Source organism: Natrix helvetica, assembly GCF_964273705.1.
Source record: "Natrix helvetica genome assembly, chromosome: 4".
Lineage (NCBI taxonomy): Eukaryota > Metazoa > Chordata > Lepidosauria > Squamata > Natricidae > Natrix > Natrix helvetica.
The window spans coordinates 156,194,669-156,213,810 of record NC_138550.1 but is presented as its reverse complement, the minus strand read 5'-3'; the positions used below and the strand labels follow the sequence as shown (position 1 = coordinate 156,213,810).

General features: G+C 45.9%; 1 protein-coding gene across 16 annotated transcripts in view; it reads right to left on the bottom strand.

Annotated features, from left to right (window-relative positions):
- ZHX2 (zinc fingers and homeoboxes 2) overlaps positions 1-19,142 on the bottom strand; it is a 78,607-nt gene that overhangs the window by 41,863 nt on the left and 17,602 nt on the right. The gene's annotated exons all lie outside the window — the stretch shown is intronic.

The following is a 19,142-nucleotide window of genomic DNA, read 5'->3' as shown; positions in this document are numbered from 1 at the left end:
AAATTTTCTTTCTTTTCCTACAAATTCTGCTGTACCTTAGCTTAGGCCAGGGGTGTGCAAACTTGGGAACTTTAAGACTTGTGGACTTCTGGCTGGGGAATTCTGGGAGTTGAAGTCCACAAGTCTTAAAGTTCCCAAGTTTGCACACCCCTGGCTTAGGCAGTCTTGTCATTAATGCTAGAACAATCGGAGAAGTCATTGTCTCTCAGCTCAAACCACCTCACAGGATTGTTGCTGTGAGGAAAATAGGTAGTTTTGATATGTTCACCACCTTGAGTTATTCGTAAAAATAGTAAAAATTGGATATAAACAAACAAACAAACTTTGGAGAACATTTATTTGTAATCCCTAAAGCCTGCAGACCCACAACAGTTGGGGTAATGTTTACCTCTGTAGCTTATTTAAGAATAAAGCTATTGACTACTGTAATTCAATCTGCAGAACAGCATAGACTCGGTATCACTTAAAACGCAGGAGTTGTATTATCACTACAAGCAAGTCCTTGAGTTACAGCCATGGAACCTGGAATTACAGTCGTACGTCGTGTGGCTTTTTAAACAGGCCAATATGTGACTATGCCCGATTTTACAACCTTTTTTTTTTTTTTTTTTGTGGCAGTCATTAAGGCTGCCTGGTAAGGCCACACTTGGAATACTGCATTCAATTCTGGTCGCCACGATGTAAAAAAAATGTGGAGACTCTAGAAAAAGTGCAGAGAAGAGCAACAAAGATGATTAGGGGACTGGAGACTAAAACATATGAAGAACGGTTGCAGGAACTGGGTATGTCTAGCTTAAGAGAAAGAAGGACTAGGGGAGACATGATAGCAGTGTTCCAGTGGTGGGTTTCTACCGGATCGCACCGGATCGCGCGATCCGGTTGAAGAATGAACCCGGAAGTAATTTCCTGCCCCGCCCCCTTGGCGTTTTTTGCATCGGGGCTGACTCCCCGCCGCCACTGCTGTTCCTTGTCTTCTGGCCGCGGCCCCACGCCGTGGAAAACATAGGCGCAATTACAGCCCGGAGCAGGAGCAAAGCCCCTTTCCCAACTGGCCCTTCCTTCCTCAGAACGCTTCGGAGGGAAGCGTCTGCAGAAGCCCGGGTGAGTGACAACAAGTTCCCACCGTTACGAAGTCTTGGAGGCTGTAATTTTCTGAGCTGTGCGCGCGCGCCTGTTTTCCACGGCGTGGAGCAGCGGCGAGATTCTGCGTGGCCGGCAATGACTCAGGATGCCATCCGGGAAGACGAGGAACGCGAGGGGGGACCGTTGACGGCCTCCGCAATCATCGCTCGCCTCGCAGAGCCTCGCTGCTGCTCCACGCCGTGGAAAACAGGCGCGCGCGCACAGCTCAGAAAATTACAGCCTCCGAGGCTCAGAACGCTTCGGAGGGAAGCTTCTGCATAAGCCCGGCCGAATGACAACAAGTTCCTGCCGGTACGAAGTCTTGGAGGCTGTAATTTTCTGAGCTGTGCGCGCGCGCCTGTTTTCCACGGCGTGGAGCAGCGGCGAGATTCTGCGTGGCCGGCAATGACTCAGGATGCCATCCGGGAAGACGAGGAACGCGAGGGGGGACCGTTGACGGCCTCCGCAATCATCGCTCGCCTCGCAGAGCCTCGCTGCTGCTCCACGCCGTGGAAAACAGGCGCGCGCGCACAGCTCAGAAAATTACAGCCTCCGAGGCTCAGAACGCTTCGGAGGGAAGCTTCTGCATAAGCCCGGCCGAATGACAACAAGTTCCCGCCGTTACGAAGTCTCGGAGGCTGTAATTTTCTGAGCTGTGCGCGCGCGCCTGTTTTCCACGGCGTGGAGCAGCAGCGAGGCTCTGCGAGGCAAGCGATGATTGCGGAGGCCGTCAACGGTCCCCCCTCACGTTCCTCGTCTTCCCGGATGGCATTTGGAGTGATTGCCGGCCACACAAACCTCGCTGCTGCTCCACGCCGTGGAAAACAGGCGCACGCGCACAGCTCAGAAAATTACAGCCTCCGAGGCTTCGTAACGGTGGGAACTTGTTGTCACTCGGCCGGGCTTATGCAGAAGCTTCCCTCCAAAGCCCTCCAAGCGAGGAAAGGCCAGTTGGAAAAGGGGCTTTGCTCCTGCTCCGGACTGGAGGCTTCCCTCCGAAGTCTTGGGATGTTCTGAGGAGCCCCCCAAGGAAAAACGCCGCTGCCAGGTAGTTAAAAGTACCTCTCTGATTCTGTCAGACTCTGTCAGTCTCTCTCTGTTCCTCTCTCTCTGTGTCTGTCTCACTCACACACACACACACACTGTGGTCACCTTGTTGAGTGTTCCAATCACATTTGAAACACTCAACAACTGGCCTGCATTTATGGTATTTTGCAGCATTCTGCAGTCATAGGACCAAAATATATGGTTAAAAGCATATATTTTGGTCCTATGACTGCAGAATGCTGCAAAATACCATAAATGCAAGCCAGTTGTTGAGTGTTTCAAATGTGATTGGAACACTCAACAAGGTGACCACAGTGTGTGTGTGTGTGTGAGTGAGACAGACAGACAGAGAGAGGAACAGAGAGAGGGAGTGAGTGAGGGAATCAGAGAGACTGACAGACACACACACACACACACACACACAGACAGAGAGGGGGAGGGAGGGAGAGAAAGATAGAGAGACACACACACAGAGTGAGTGATTAAGTGAATGAGTGAGAGACAGACACACCCACATACACAGAGTGACAGAGAGAGAGGAAGGGAGGGGAGAGAGACAGAGGGAGAGACAGAGACAGAGACAGACACACACACACACACAGAGTGAGTGAGAGACAGACAGACACACACACACAGAGTGACAGAGATGGGGGAAGGAGGAGAGAGAGACAGAGATACAGAGAGAGAGAGACAGACAGACACCCAGAGAAAATGACAGAGGGAGACAGAGAGGGAGAGAGGGAGAGAGAGACAAAGAGCCAGAGAGAGAGAGAAAAAGAAAAAAAGAAAGTGGGAGAGAGAGATGAAAGAAAGAAAGAAAAAGAACTTATGACCACAATTGAGCCCAAAATTTTGGTTGCTAAGCAAGAGCATCGTTAAGTGAGTTTCACCACATTTTCCAAGTTAGCCATGCCCACCTGGTCACATGACTGCCAAGCCACTCCCACCAGGTCACATGGCCGGCAAGCCACTCCCACAAAGGAGGCCACACCCACAGAGTAGGTTCCAAAAAAATCTGAAACCCACCACTGCAGTGTTCCAATATCTCAGGGGTTGCCACAAAGAAGAGGGAGTCACACTATTCTCCAAGGCACCTGAGGGTAGAACAAGAAGCAATGGGTGGAAACTAATCAAGAAGAGAAGCAACTTAGAACTGAGGAGAAATTTCCTGACAGTTAGAACAATTAATCAGTGGAACAGAAGTTGCCTCCAGAAGTTGTGAATGCCCCAACACTGGAAGTCTTTAAGAAGATGTTGGATAGCCATCTGTCTGAAACGGTATAGGGTTTCCTGCCTAGGCAGGGGGTTGGACTAGGAGACCTCCAAGGTCCCTTCCAACTCTGCTATTGTATTGTATTGTATTGTATTAAGTGAATCACTGAGGTGGTTTGGTGGATCTGTCTGCAATGGGCAGCTTTTGCTGGAAACCAGAAGTAAACGCTGGTTTCAGGCAAAAAAAAAAATGCTATAAATTGCAATGGTGTGACCACAGGACGCTGCAACAGCCATACATGTGTTGTGTCCATGCATTGTGAAATTAAGGACAGCCACTATGTAGGACAAACAAGCATAATACTAGCAGAGGACATCCATTAACACCAACTAACAACTGTTAGAAAACTCTCTAATTTCATGACATTTGGACAGATTCAAGCATAGTTTCAACTGGGAAACTGTAAGCATCCTATATCAAACTTTCTTGCCTGGAGGCCTGGCACTCAGACAAATCGGCTATCAACAGGCACACAGAGATAAATAGCATCTACACACCATTCAAAAGAGACCACCAAAAAAGCCCAAAAGCAAACAAAGGTCAAAACGCCTCCTCATTAACAGTGAACGCTCATATGAGCAGAGACTAACGCCAAGATTAACACTAGACCAACAATCAAGAAATAAACAATACCCCAAACCAAAGAACTTCCAGACAAACTAACAATAAACAGCCTAATCAAGGAACCACAATGACAACTTCCACTACTTCATATTTGTATAACCGTGAGCCAATGAAGGAATATTCAGATTATTTAGTTGATGTGAAATCTATTCATAATTGTCCCTAGATCAGGAGTGTCCAACTTTGGCAACTCTAAGATTTGTGTCCTCCAATTCCCAGAATTCACCAGCCAGCCATGAGTTGAAGTCCACAGGTCTTAGCAGTTGCCAAGGTTGGGCATACCTGCCCTAGAACTTTCACTCAAGAGTTAAATTGCTGGGTTCAAGTATCTGTTGAATTAGGCTGGGAAACATGAAAGATGTTTTATGAGCTGATAAAATCAGAGCTGCTAGTAAGCAGTACCCCTGGTTCAATTAGAGGGCAACCACTGATATGTCTTCATCTCTCCACAAAGACGTTTTTAGACAAGCATAACCATTAAGTAAATTCTCGTGATTGAAGCAACTACTACGGTAGAAAGACCACAGGGCGTGTGATGTCCACAACATCACTCAAACTCATCATTTGAGCGGTGATGTCACCCCATAAATGATATATATGAGCAGCATGTGTAATAGCAAATCTTTTGAAATACCAGAAAGGACATCATAATGTGTCTGAGAATAACAGACACCCCTCCGCCACAGTAAGCCAAATTAAATGTGACTTCATTTTATTCAATGTCTCCAAGTGTTTTTGCGGTTTCAACTGAAATTCTGCGATACCGGGATGTAATAATTATATGGAGAAAGATGTAGAAATTGTTGCAGCAAGATGGCACTCCGGAATCCCGTGATCTCAATAACCCAATCCCATGCATTCGTTGTAAAACTTCCAGATCAGCTGTATTTCCTCATTGGTGATGTGAAGTTATCCAACTTCAGGCTGAGGTGAAAATCAAGAGAGAAAAACTTATCTATTTGCTCTTATCTTTCTGATATTCCCCATTAGCCCATATAACTCCAGCTTACTTCGGTGGGAAGGAGAACTTTGACATCCTCATAGACTCCTAGGTCTGGAAGGGACCTTGCAGTCTTCTAGTCTGACCCCCTGCCCAAGGCAAGAGATCTTATACCAGTGTTGGTGAACCTTTTCAACACCAAGTGCCAAACTGGGTTTGTGTGTCTGTGCCAGAAACCAGAAGAGCAGCTGCCTATTGCGCATGAGCCTGCCGGGCAGCTGCTCTTCCAGTTTCCGGTACGTGTATGCGCACAAGCCATCTGGTCTTCTGGTTTCTGGTGCACATACACATGCAAAAACCAGCTGGCCGATGCGCATGCACATACCAGAAACTGGAAGAGCAGCCGCCCGCCAGGAAGATGATCTTCCAGTTTTCAGTGAATGCCTGCACACTGGCCAGCTGGTCTTTGTGCATGCATGCGCACCAGAAACTGGAAGACCAGGTGGCCAGTGCGCATGCGCGTGCCGGAAAAGCAGTCAGCCAACACGCACATGCGCACCTTGCAGCTGCTCTTCTGGTTTCCGGTGTTCCCGCCCGCTTGAAGATCAGCTGGCTGGAGTGCCGGAACCCGGAAGAACAACAGGCGACGGCTCGCGTGCCCTGAGAGATAACTCTGCATGCCACTTCTGGCACACGTATCCTAGGTTTGCCATCATGGTCTTATGCCATCTCAGACAAATGGATGCCTAATCTTTTCTTGAGAACTTCCAGCAATGTAGCACCCACAACTTCAGGAGGCAACCTGTTTGATTGATTAATTATTCTTAAGTCACGGAAAAATTCTCCTTAGTCCTTTTAAGACAAACTGCAGGGCTACAGCCATCCGCTATTTTTATTTTCAACGGATACTTCTGAAACGCATATGGGACTAAAACGCATTCTTGGAAATGAAAACGGCATTAGCTTTTCGCGTTTCTGTTTGCAGCCATCAAAAGCCAGAGAGATACCTAAAATATCCATGGGCTCTGAAATTCAGCGAGAAAGATCTCTAAGCTAGACTCGTTATCTCCAATCCCATGACCACAAAGGAAATGGCAGAAAATATGATTTCCGACCCGCCATCTGGAACATAAAATTGGAAGCATTCTGTCTGGTACAAAAAGATTAGAGGTGTTGCATAAATGCTTGATTAAAATATGAAAGCTCTTATTCAGGCTCCCTGGAAAAAAAACCAGGAAGCCTTTTTGAAAATGGACTTATAGCTTTTCTGTCTCTTTGGTCTCCTATATAAAATCATTCGTCTTAAATTATTGGTGGATTTAAGACAAAGAGATTGACACCAGGTCTTCCAAATTCCCCTGATCTTCTTTTCTCTTGATCCAAGATCCTGGATAAGCAGCAGAGTAAAAAAAAATCCATTCAACCCAACCCTTTCAAAAACAGCAAATAGAAGCTAAAGCAAATTCAATTCAGAATTTTAAAAAATGAAGGAAATATGATTTCAGCCATACATAATGAAAGCTGTTACTCTAGGAAGTTAGCAGCCACCCCTCTCCTAGAAAAATGAAATATTTTAGGAAATATTAAACGAAGGCAGAATATTATATTTCCCTGGATGAGAAAAGGAGATTTTTTAAAGACAAAGCAGCTCCTTGCACTCCCCCCTGTCAATGGGCCATTAAGGCCTGAGCCGGTCTATTCTACATAACAAAGATCTACCTACTTCAGGCAGAGCCATAATAGGAATCCCAAAACCAGTGGTGGGATTCAAATAATTTAACAACCGGTTCTCTGGCCCAATGATTTCTTCCAACAACCAGTTCACCAAACTGCTCAGAAAGTTAACAACCGGTTCTCCTGAACTGATGCGAACTGGCTGAATCCCACCACTGCCCAAAGCCCTTTCATTACATCATCACCCAGCAACAGCTCAACCAAGCTTGGGACACAAGATAGCCTACAAAGTTAGCTAAGACCCCCGCCACCTGGGAGTCTGAAATGGGATACATTTCTACAGTCACGTGCGGTGAGGTTTATGGCTGGTGAGGCTGGTGACATCATCAGGAAGGCAGGGAATGGGACCACGTGTGCTGGAGGCTCAGGCTGCCTCAGCCTCCAGCACACGTGATCCCATTCCTCGCCTTCCTGAGCGTGCTCCGCCGGCTCGAGCTCCGCAGTCCTCGAAAGCGACTGGGGAACGACGAGAACCTTCCTGCCTCTGCTGGACTTTGCGTGCTCCTCGCGACTGCATATTGCGACGCCGAGGCGGTCCGGGCGGATGAAAGAGAGAGCGAGGCAGCCTGATCCTCGGTCGCTCGCCCGCCGGACTGCCTCGATGCCATTCTGGCTACCTCCGTCCGGGCGTGCCCGGAAGCTGCAAAGGCAGAAATGTTGTCGGCGCTCCTGGATGACGAAGGCACGAAAGCAACCGGACGGATGTATATAATAATATAATATTATATACTATTATTTCATGAAGAGAGGTGAGGCTCTGCCTCCCCTGCCTGCACGTCCCTGCATTTCTATAAAACTCAAAATCTCTCAGCATCTCTTCCCTTTCTTCTTCAAAATGTTCAAAGGCATGTGATCGTCTTTTTGCCCAGGACCTCAAGCCATGTGGTCCTGTCCACCATTAAAACCATCTTTCCAAGCAGCCTCCATGTTTCCAGTGTCTTTCTCCCCACTTGGAGATGGACATTTCTCCCAACATTACAATCATTGCCCAAGTCAGAACCACCTTCAAGAATCCAAAACAGAAAAAGAAAAAGGGAGGGAGGGAGGGAAGGAAGGAAGGTGGTTTCCGCTGTTTGGTTTTATTTTCTCTTTGAATTTGCACAGTATTTGCTTTCTGGCTCTGGAACAGGCACATTTTCACACAACTAACGAATTGCAGAGATTTACCAGGGGAGCTGACAGTGCAATGCTACAAAACGTGGCTTCAGACTCTTAACTTTCTTCCAGCCCTTTGTAGTAGCTGTTTACCATGTATACGCAGCCTTGTCAGAGGAGGGGTTCCCATTATATATTAAAAAGAATATTTGTAAAAAAAAAACACCATTGCCATAGCAAACGAGCAAAGCTAAAATAGACCAGGTGGTGTTGCTGACTCATGGCATGTTAAAACTGCTACTAAATGGTATATGGCTGTTCTCCCCCTACAGCTTTGCATTATTAGGATGGGTATTACGAATGTGGCAGGCGCTGAGTAAATAGTAAGATAACACGAAGTACAGCTCAGTGTTTATCTAGAACAGTGGTTTTCAACCTTCCTAATGCCGCGACCCTTTAATACAGTTCCTCATGTTGTGGTGACCCCCATCCATAAAATTATTTTATGTTTTCCATATTTTTTCAAAAATATGTGTTTTCCGATGGTCTTAGGCGACGCCTGTAAAAGGGTCGTTCGACCCCCAAGGGGGTTCCGACCCACAGGTTGAGAACCACTGATCTAGAGCATCGCTTCTCAATCTTAGTGATTTTTAAGTTGTGTGGACTTCAGAACCCAGAATTCCCCAGCAAGGATGGTTGATTTCCTCAGAATTCTGTGCTGAGAAGTTTAGACCCGTTTTGAAAGTTCTGATATCTGCCCCATCTGCAATCATGTGACTGCATTTTGGGTGCTGGGCAACAGGCCTGATTTATGGCGGTTTGCAACATCCTACAGTCAGGCGTCTGCAATTTATGCCGAAAACCTGGGTTTACTTTGTTGATTTCCAGCAAAAACTGCCCCATAATGAGTTTGCTTAATGACCTCTGCAAGAAAGATTGTAAAACTGGCTCCCATTCATGGTGACTCACTTTACAAGAGCTCAATCATGGTCATAACTCAAAGACTACCCGTAGAACCATTCAGAGATTATTAGCATCATCTATATCCATGATGCTGAACCTATGAAACACATGCCGGAAGTGGCATGCAGAGCCATCTCTCCGAGCAAGCGAGCTGTCACCTTCCAGGTTCTGGTGTGCCTGCGTATGCGCATGCAAAGACTAGCTGGCCAGTGTGCATGCATACGCCAGGAAACGTAAGATCATCTTCCTGCCATGTGCATGCACACCGGGCAGCTGCCCTTCTGGTTTCTGGCGCGCGCACGAAGTCTAAATTTGGAAATCTGTTCATAAAGTCTAAGAATGTTGGCCATAAGTATTGTGATAGTTAACTCTCCTTTTGTGGTAGTTTTACATTTTGGCCAAACAACGAAAGTCTATTATTAAAATGCACCAGCCAGCTAGCCAGTTTAGGAGTTAATTTTCATAATAATCCATAATCAGTTATACATTTCTTGCTGCTTTGTTTGGGTGTTTCAACTTGTGTGACTATGACAACCACAAGGAACGCCTGTGCTGATGCAATGTGCTGACATCTTGTTCAGTGAAAGAAAACCTGAATTAGAACACATTTTTTTTTAAAAAAGGAAACGTTATTTCAGTTAGTTAAAACAATAATTAAAAAAAAGCGTGTTGGAAAAGCTAGCTGTCAGAATTGATAGAAAATGTCTTACATTCCAGAAATAAAACTGGGAACTTTTAAGTGTGGTTGTTCAAAGGACCAAGTTCTATATGGTTTTTACTTATTAATCTGTTTTATGTTTCTGTCACCATAGTCCAAATGAATTTCTTTTAATTCAACCAGTTTGGGAAACTTTATTTGTTCCAATGCGAGTCCTTGCACTCCTGGTTCAGCGTTTTAATCACAAAAGATGCTGCAATGTACAGCATCTTTTGCTCTAGAAAAAGATGCTCAAACAAACAACAAATACTATTGAAGAGAATTTTGTAGCTCAGTGCACTGACAATGCTACTAGTTTGGTAACAAAATGTCTGCAAAAAAACCCCACCAACACAGAGGGCTCCAGGAATTCCACAAACACAAACAGTTTGCAAAACAGGAAGGTCATGATCAATGCAAGTTGGAATAATTCAATATTCAATGTAGCGCAAAATGTACCAGGTCGCATTTAATGCAAACCTAAAGTCAGTTAACACGAGACTAATGGTTGAGGTTACGATGTTGCAAGGTTGTGAAGCGCCAGAATGGCAATGGGGAGACTGTGGGGACACTGCAGAGGTTGTAAGTTCAATAATCGGTGAAGAAGATGAAGAAGCTTCTTGGATGAGAAGCGAAACCTCTTCAAAGAAAAAAACCAGAAAGTCCAGTTGCCTCCTGAAAAAAGCACCTCTGGTATAACCTGGATGACTGAGAATCTCCATAGACTTTTAGCTATGCAATTTGGGATGAACACCTTTTGAGTGGTGTGAGAGTATGAATGGATTTCCAAAAAAAATTGCAGACTGCAGGAACTATTAGTACTACACAGATGACCCTCAGGACATAGATAAAAGTGCTTCAATGACCCTCAAAAAGGATGCAAAGGACCAGCTGTCTGCAAGAAATATAAATCCTCCCATTCCCCGCCATCCATGTCTTCAAAAGAAAAAAAAAACAAGAAAGTCCAGTTGCGTCCTGAAAAAAGCACCCTTGGGACAACCACGGCCTGGGTGACTGAGAATCTCTACAGACTAATTGGTTATAAAGCTAATTAATGCCATTGTAACTTTGAACGGTTGCTACATGGATTCATGGTTAACTGAGCACTACCTGTAGTGATAATGGGAGATTTCAGTTATTCTAAGGCCTGCTGGAGATCTAATTCTGCCCAAACCCAGAGATTTAGCAAATTCTTCCCCTCTCTTGCTGAGAACTTCAGTTGTTAGAAGGACAGCAAGATAATCTGCTGTGCTGGACCTGATTCTCACAACCAGGAGGAGTTGGTTGAAGAAGAAGATATATAATATATATATATATTAGACTTCCATCAATCAGAATAGAGCTGGAAGGATCTTCTAGTCCCGCCCCCACTCAAGCAGGAGACCCTGTACTTGTGATGGCGAGCCTGAGGGCACGCGAGCCGTCGCCCCAGCTCAGCTCCACAGCGCATCTGTGCACGCCTCCCGCCAGCCAGCTGATTTTCGGGTCTCTGCCCCACATGTGCGGAGCGCATGCGGGTGATGTACGCACATATACAGGGATCTTGTGCGCATGCGTGTGGAGTCATGTGTGTATGCACGGGGGGCAGTGCGTGGCACCCCCTCCCGCAGCCCATTGTTGGTCCCAGGAGGCTGCAGGGTGGCCTATTAGGCCCAAAATGGAATGCGGGGGCGTGCACACATGCGCAGGGGGCATGGAGGGTGTCACACACGCATTGCATTATGGGTGTGGGCTTTCAGCATGCGACATCAAAAAGGTTAGCCATCACTGCCCTATACCATTTCAGACAAGTGACTGCCCAGTCTTTTCTGTCCCACTGATTATTCTCACTGTTTGGAAGTTTCTACTTAATTCCAGGTGGTTTCTCTCCTTGGATTAGTTTCCATCCATTGTTTCTTCTCTTGCCTTCTGGTGCTTTGGAAAATAAGTCGACCCTCTTCTAGTATAGGGTCTCCTGCTTGAGCAGAGGGTTGGACTAGAAGGCCTCCAAGGTCCCTTCCAACTCCAGTTGTTTTGTTGTGGTCATGGTGAGACAGCAGAAGTTGTCAATTCCTATTTTGTGTCTGCTTCTTTCAGAAAGAAAATGGAACCAACTATCTTGGTTTTGCCATGATTAGGGCAATAAAGGAACTGAAGCATAGGATTGACAAGAAGAAGATTAAAAAAAGGACTTAGCTAATTTAAACAAATTCAGGTCTCCAAAGCTGCACAGGTTATAATATCCTAGTTTACTAAAGGAACTAACAGAGGTGATTCCAGAAAACCACTGTTGGTGATCTTGGAGATTTCTTGGAGACTGAAGGAGTCCCAGAGGATCTTAGGAGAGCAAATATCATCCCCACCTTCAAAAGGAAAAGAAAATTCAGACGTATCGTTCTTTTGCCTATGCTGGGCAAGTATTTTGTCAGCACTTGAATAAGTATGCCACCATTAGCAAACACCAATATGGGACTGCACAAGTAAATCATGCCAGACTAATTGCATTTCCTTTTTTAATAGAATTATTAATTTAGTAGATAAGGAAAATGCTATAGATAAAGTATATTTAAAAGCCTTTGCAAATTCTCCCACGATATTCTCTGTAATAAAAAGGCACAATATGGGCTAGATCAGGAGTATCCAACCCTGGCAATGTTCAGACCTGTGGACTTCAATTCCCAGAATTTCCTACCCCAAAAGTGACTTATGACCGTTTTTCAGTTACAATGTTTGTAACATCCTCCTGGTCACACGATCAAAATTCAGACACTTGGCAACCGATTCATACTTATGATGGTTGCAGTGTCCTGGAGTCATGTGATCTCCCTTTGCGGCCGTCTGAAAAGCAAAATCCATGAGGAAGCCAGCTTCACTTAACAACCGTGTTACTAACTTACCAACTGCAGTGATTCACTTAACAACCGAGGCAAGAAAGGTTGTAAAATGGGGCCAAACTCCCTAAACAAATGTCTCACTTAGCAACAGAAATTTTGGGCTCAGTTTTGTGGTCGTACGTTGAGGACTACCTGCTCAAGTATTTAATTGTTTATATATTATTTATATTGATATTTATGTATTTTATCTGTGTTTCATTGACTGTACACCGCCCCGAGTCCCTTTTTGGGAGAGGGGGCGGTTTATAAATCCAAATAAATAATAATAAATAATAATAATGCAATTTCATTTACTAGTATTATAATGAATTCCAATGTCTTTACTGATTGAGGGCCTCTATTTGCAAGGAAAGAGTTGCAGTGCCAAAGTGGCTGTGAATAATTGATACAGTGTTTACAAAACAAACACTAATTCCAGCAACAACTAATGAAGATAAAAAGCTGAAGCAGGTAGGACTTCATTGTAGCGATGTCTTTGAGAGCCTCCTTACCTATAACTTTTTTATGTACTAAAATAATAATAATAGTAATAATAACGATGATGATGATAGAATAGAATAACAGAGTTGGAAGGGACCTTGAAGGTCTTCTAGTCCAACCCCTTTCTTAGGCAGAAAACCCTACACCACTTCAGACAAAGGGTTATCCAACATCTTCTTAAAAACTCCCAGTGTTGGAGCATTCACAACTTCTGGAGGCAAGTTGTTCACTGCTTAATTGTTCTGTCAGGAAATTTCTCCTTAGTTCTAAGTTGCTTCTCTCCTTGATTAGTTTCCACCCATTGCTTCTTGTCCTGTCCTCAGGTGCCTTGGAGAATAGTTTGACTCCCTCTTCTTTGTGGCAACCCCTGAGATATTGGAACACTGCTACCATGTCTCCCCTAGTCCTTCTTTCTCTTAAGCTAGACATACCTAGTTCCTGCAACCGTTCTTCATATGTTTTAGTCTCCAGTCCCCTAATCCTCTTTGTTGCTCTTCTCTGCACTCTTTCTAGAGTCTCCACATCTTTTCTACATCATGGCGACCAAAACTGAATGCAGTATTCCAACTGTGGCCTTACCAAGCATTATAAAGTGGTTCACTTCATGTGATCTTGATTCTATCCCTCTGTTTATGCACCCACACTGTGACGACGTGACAATGCGGGTTTGACACCCCTGGCCTAGAACAAATGTGGAGAACTATGCAAATTACGCCCTCTGAACTTCCAACTCTACATGGCTGGCTCAGGAATTCTGGGAGTTGAAGTCCACAGGTTGTAAAGTTGCCATGGTTGCCCAGCCCTCGACTAGAAAGCTGTCTCCCTTTGGTCTGAGTAGCAACCATTCACCGAAATATTAAGCAGTATTATTTCTCAATCTTAATTCCAGGCATTCAACTAGAAATGGATTTTTGGCATGCAGAACACAGCTCTGTTGAGCTTTCAATTATTATTATTTATAATAAAGCTTTGAACTGCCAAATTGAGGATTCGGCAGTTAGTTTAAGGTGGTGACACAATTCTTGTCTTAGCACAATGTTGCTGAATGAGAGAGGAAGGTGTCTGAAGAACATAGCTGGTTCTTTCAGTGTGATCTACTGGTGGTTAAGGCCTTGTTTCCCTCCCTCCTGATTCGGAGAGAGCAGAGATTTAAAATAAAATGCAAACCACCCACAAATAAGTTTGTTCAGCAAGTTGCCTCATTTTAGGGAGAGAGGGTCTTGTTTAAATAATTTGCCTGAGAGGGGCTGAGTGCAACCCCTCACTCAGCAAATAGCAGTCCCTGAAGAGAGAAACAGTAAACATTTGTGAATGCAGATTGCTGACGTTATAACAAGAAATCAATTCACTTTCTCAGTTCACTTAACTGCCCTGGGGTTTCTTTAACACTCAGTAATCACTGCAGTGGTGTGTGTGTGTGTGTGTGTGTGTGTGTGTGTGTGAGAGAGAGAGAGAGAGAGAGAGAGAGAGAGAGAGAGAGAGAGAGATCCTTGCTCAGTTTGAAAGGGAGTGTTGGTGGATTTTCACGCAATGATCTCCCCTCGAAGCAGACGAGCAGCCTATAAACTGTGGTTAATGGGCTTACACATTTGCTAAAAAGGAAACCATTAATAAAACCAGGAGGGGGAAAGTGACTGGGAGTCTGCCATGAACTGGGCTGCCACAGAGACACACTTGTTAAGAATCTGGTTTTAAATAATCTCAGAAAGGGATTAAGCGCAGGGGTGTCCAAACTTGGCAACTTTAAGACTTGTGGACTTCAACTCCCAGAATTCCCAGGCTGGCTGGGGAATTCTGGGAGTTGAAGTCCACAAGTCTTAAAGTTGCCAAGTTTGGACACCCCTGGATTAAGGATTGGAGAGCTACCAGTTCCAGATGCCTGCAAGGGTTAGAGATAGGCTGCTAAAAGCCGTGGATCAACTCAAGAGTTCAAACATCTGCATAACAGTCAAAGAACTTGGGATGGACAAGTCTTGTCTGAGAAGACCTGAAGACTTACAGTCGTTTGTTTAGTGACCGTTGAAAGTTAGAATGGCACTGAAAAAAGTGACTTTATGACCGGTCCTCTTGCAACCATCACATCCTAATGTCACATGATCAAAATTTGGGCGCTTGGCAACCATGGTGTATTTACGAGGATTGTAGTATCATGGGGTCATGAGGTCGCCATTTCCAAGTTTCGCAGTGGTTTCTGACAAGCAAACTCAAGAGGGAAAGAGATTTGTTTTATGACCATATGATTCAATAACTGCAGTGATTTGGTGAACACTGGCAAAAAAGATTATAAAACTGGGCATGACTCACTTAACAACTAACTTGCTTAGCAACAGAAAATCTGGTCCCCATTGTGGGAGTGAAGGGCTCCTATTTACGGGAGAATTATTATTATTTTTTTGACCCATCTGTAGGGCACCAGATTGATAAAAGCTGTCTAGCTGTCTATCCACTGGGCAGGATGAATTTACCATCTGCTCCAGATGCTAAATGGGGCTTTATCATCACCACATGTAAAAAAAAGATGTTGAGATTCTACAGCTGAAACTCGAAAAATTAGAATATCGTGCAAAAGTTCATTTATTTCAGTAATGCAACTTAAAAGGTGAAACTAATAAATGAGATAGACTCATTACATGCAAAGCAAGATAGTTCAAGCTGTGATTTGTCATAATTATGATGACTATGGCTTACAGCTCATGAAAACCCCAAATCCACAATCTCAGAAAATTAGACTATTACATGTAATCAATAAAACAAGGATTGTACATAGAACAATATCAGGCCTCTGAAAAGTATAAGCAGGCATATGTACTCAGTACTTGGTTTAGGCCCTTTTTGCAGTAATTACTGCCTCAATGCGGCGTGGCATGGAAGCTATCAGCCTGAGGCACTGCTGATGTGTTAAGGAAGACCAGGATGCTTCAATAGTGGCCTTCAGCTCTTCTGCATTGTTTGGTCTCATGTCTCTCATCTTTCTCTTGGCAATGCCCCATAGAGAATCTATGGGGTTCAGGTCAGGCGAGTTTGCTGGCCAATCAAGCACAGTAATCCCACGGTCATTGAACTAGGTTTTGTTGCTTTTGGCAGTGTGGGCAGCTGGAAAATGAAGTCAGCATCCCCCTAAAGCTCATCTGCGGAAGGAAGCATGAAATGCTCCTAAATTTCCTGGTAGACGGCTGCGTTGACCCTGGACTTAATGAAGCATAGTGGACCAACATTAGCAGATGACATGGCTCCTCAAAACAACACAGACTGTGGAAACTTCACACTGGACTTCAAGCATCTTGCAGTGTGTGCCTCTCCATTTTTCCTCCATACCCTGGGTCCTTGGTTTCCAAATGAGATGCAAAAGTTGCTCTCATCAGAAAAGAGGACTTTGGACCACTGAGCAACAGACCAGGTCTGTTTTTCTTTAGCCCAGGTAAGACGCTTCTGACGTTTGTTGTTCAGGAGCAGCTTGACAAGAGGAATACGACATTTGAAGCCCATGTCCAGGATCCGTCTGTGTTTGGTGGCTCTTGATGCACTGACTCCAGCCTCAGTCCACTCCTTGTGAAAGTCCCCAACACTTTTGAATGGCCTTTTTCTGACAATCCTCTCCAGGCTGCGGTCATCCCTGCTGCTTGTGCACCTTTTTCTTCCACACTTTTTCCTTCCGCATAACTTTCTATTAATGTGCTTTGATATAGCACTTTGGGAACATCCAACTTCTTTTGCAATTACCTTTTGAGGCTTTCCCTCCTTATGGAGGGTGTCAATGATGGTTTTCTGCACAACTGTCAGGTCAGCGGTCTTTCCCATGATTGTGATTCCTACTGAACCAGACTGAGAGATCATTTAAAGGCTCAGGAACCCTTTGCAGGTGTTATGGCTAAATTAGCTGATTAGAGTGGGACACTTTGAGCCTAGAATGTTGCACCTTTTCACAATATTCTAATTTTCTGAGATTGTGGATTTGGGGTTTTCATGAGCTGTAATTCATAATCATCACAATTATGACAAATCACGGCTTGAACTATCTTGCTTTGCATGTAATGAGTCTATCTCATATATTAGTTTCACCTTTTAAGTTGCATTACTGAAATAAATGAACTTTTGTAAGATATTCTAATTTTTTGAGTTTCACCTGCAAAGAGAATGTGGAGAAGAGAAACAAAGATGATTAGTAGACTAAAACATAGAGGGGAGACATGATAGCAGTGTTCCAATATCATTCTAAGGGGCTCTCACAAAGAAGAGGAGTAAAACTATTCTCCAAAGCGCCCAAGGGTAGGACAAGAATCTGTGGGAAGTTAGCACCTACCTCTCTCCTAAAATATTAACTATTTTAGGAAATATTAAAAGGGTTGCTTTATTACAACGGTCGCGGGGAGGGGGGGATGCAAGGACAAGAGAAGATCACAAGGTCGGTTGGGAGACCGTGGCTGCTGGCTACGCCCGGTCGTTTGTACCAACCCCCGCAACCTAGGTGGTCGGGAACTACAGAGACAGAGCCTGCGACTGATGCTTTGCAATGCAAGGTCCGTGACCAACAAGGCCCCCCTCATTAATGAGTCGATCTCTGAGGGGGAGCTGGACCTTGCAGGAATAACGGAGACCTGGTTGGGTCACGAGGGTGGTTTACCCCTCGTGGAAATGTGCCCACCGGGTTTCCATGCATTCCATCAGCCTCGGGCCCTGGGTAAGGGTGGAGGGGTGGCGGTAGTTATACGGGATGGTCTAGAGCCGAGGGAGTTCACTGTTCCTCAGATACCTGGGTGTGAGTCACTTGGTGTGAAATGGGGCCCAGGGAGGCAGTGGGGTCTGCTGATTGTATACTTGGCTCCTCGCTATACGTCAGCAGCCCTGCCCGAGCTCCTCGAGCTGATCTCGGAGACGGCGGTGGAGATCCCCAAACTTTTGGTTATGGGGGATTTCAACCTGCCGTCGACGGGAGCAGCATCCGAGGTGGCTCGGGAGTTCATGGCTTCCATGACAGCCATGGGCCTGACCCAACTAATTCAGGGCCCCACACACGAAGGTGGCCACACACTGGACCTTGTTTTTGTATCTGAGCAGTGGACGAGTGATCTGGGAATAGGGGATTTAGATATTACTCCCCTGTCATGGTCAGATCACTCATGTCTCCGGCTAGACTTCCCTGGCGCTACCCCCCACCGCGAGGAGGCGGAGCCAGTTTGTCCAAGCTGGTACCGCCCCAAGCACCTGATGGAACCAGCTAGGTTCCAGACGGAGCTTGGGCCACTACCTGTAGCCCTGACCAGCGCTCGGTCGGAGGACCTAGTGGCCGCCTGGAATAGGGCGACGGCTGGGGCCTTGGACCGGGTTGCGCCTTTGCGACCTCTCCTACGGCAGCGACCCACCCGGGCTCCTTGGTATACCGAGGAGTTGAAGGTGATGAAGCGCCATAGGAGACGTCTAGAGAGCAGGTGGAGGTCCTCACGCTCCGAGTCTGACTGAACACAGGTAAGAGCCTATTTACAGACCTACCTTGTGGCATTGAGAGCGGCCAAACGTAGACATTGTGCCGCTCTTATTGCGTCTGCGGATAACCGCCCTGCTGCCCTGTTTAGGGTGACCCGCTCCCTCTTGGTGCAAGAGACGCGGGGGGCACCCTTACAGGGAAGAGCAAAGGAGTTTGGAGAATATCTGCAGAACAAAGTCGCTCAGATCCGAAGCGGATGGGCCCCCTCCAGTGGTCTGGACGGGCCGTCAACAGCGAGTCTTGTGAGTCCACTCTGGGAGGAGTTTGACTCTGTTGCCCCCGAGGATTTACACAGGTTGCGTGGACGGCTGCGACCCACCACATGTTCATTGGACCCGTGTCCCTCCTGGCTGGTACTGGCATCCTGGGAGGTGACATGAGGCTGGCTTCTGGGCCTGGTGAATGCCTCGTTGGATGAGGGATCCTTACCAACTGCCTTGAAAGAGGCGGTGGTGAGGCCCTTACTCAAGAGGCCTTCACTTGACCCAATGGAGCTAGCTAATTATCGTCCAGTCTCCAACCTTCCCTTTCTGGCGAAGGTTGTTGAGAATGTGGTGGCGCAGCAATTTCCACGTCACCTCGATGAATCCGACTATCTAGACCCACGCCAGTCCGGCTTCCGACCCGGGCACAGCACAGAGACAGCCTTGGTCGCGTTGGTTGATGATCTCTGGAGGGCCAGAGATAGAGGTTGTTCCTCTATCCTGGTCCTATTAGATCTCTCAGCAGCTTTTGATACCATCGACCATGGTATCCTACTGCGCCGGCTGGAGGGGATGGGAGTCGGAGGCACCGTTCTACGGTGGTTCGGC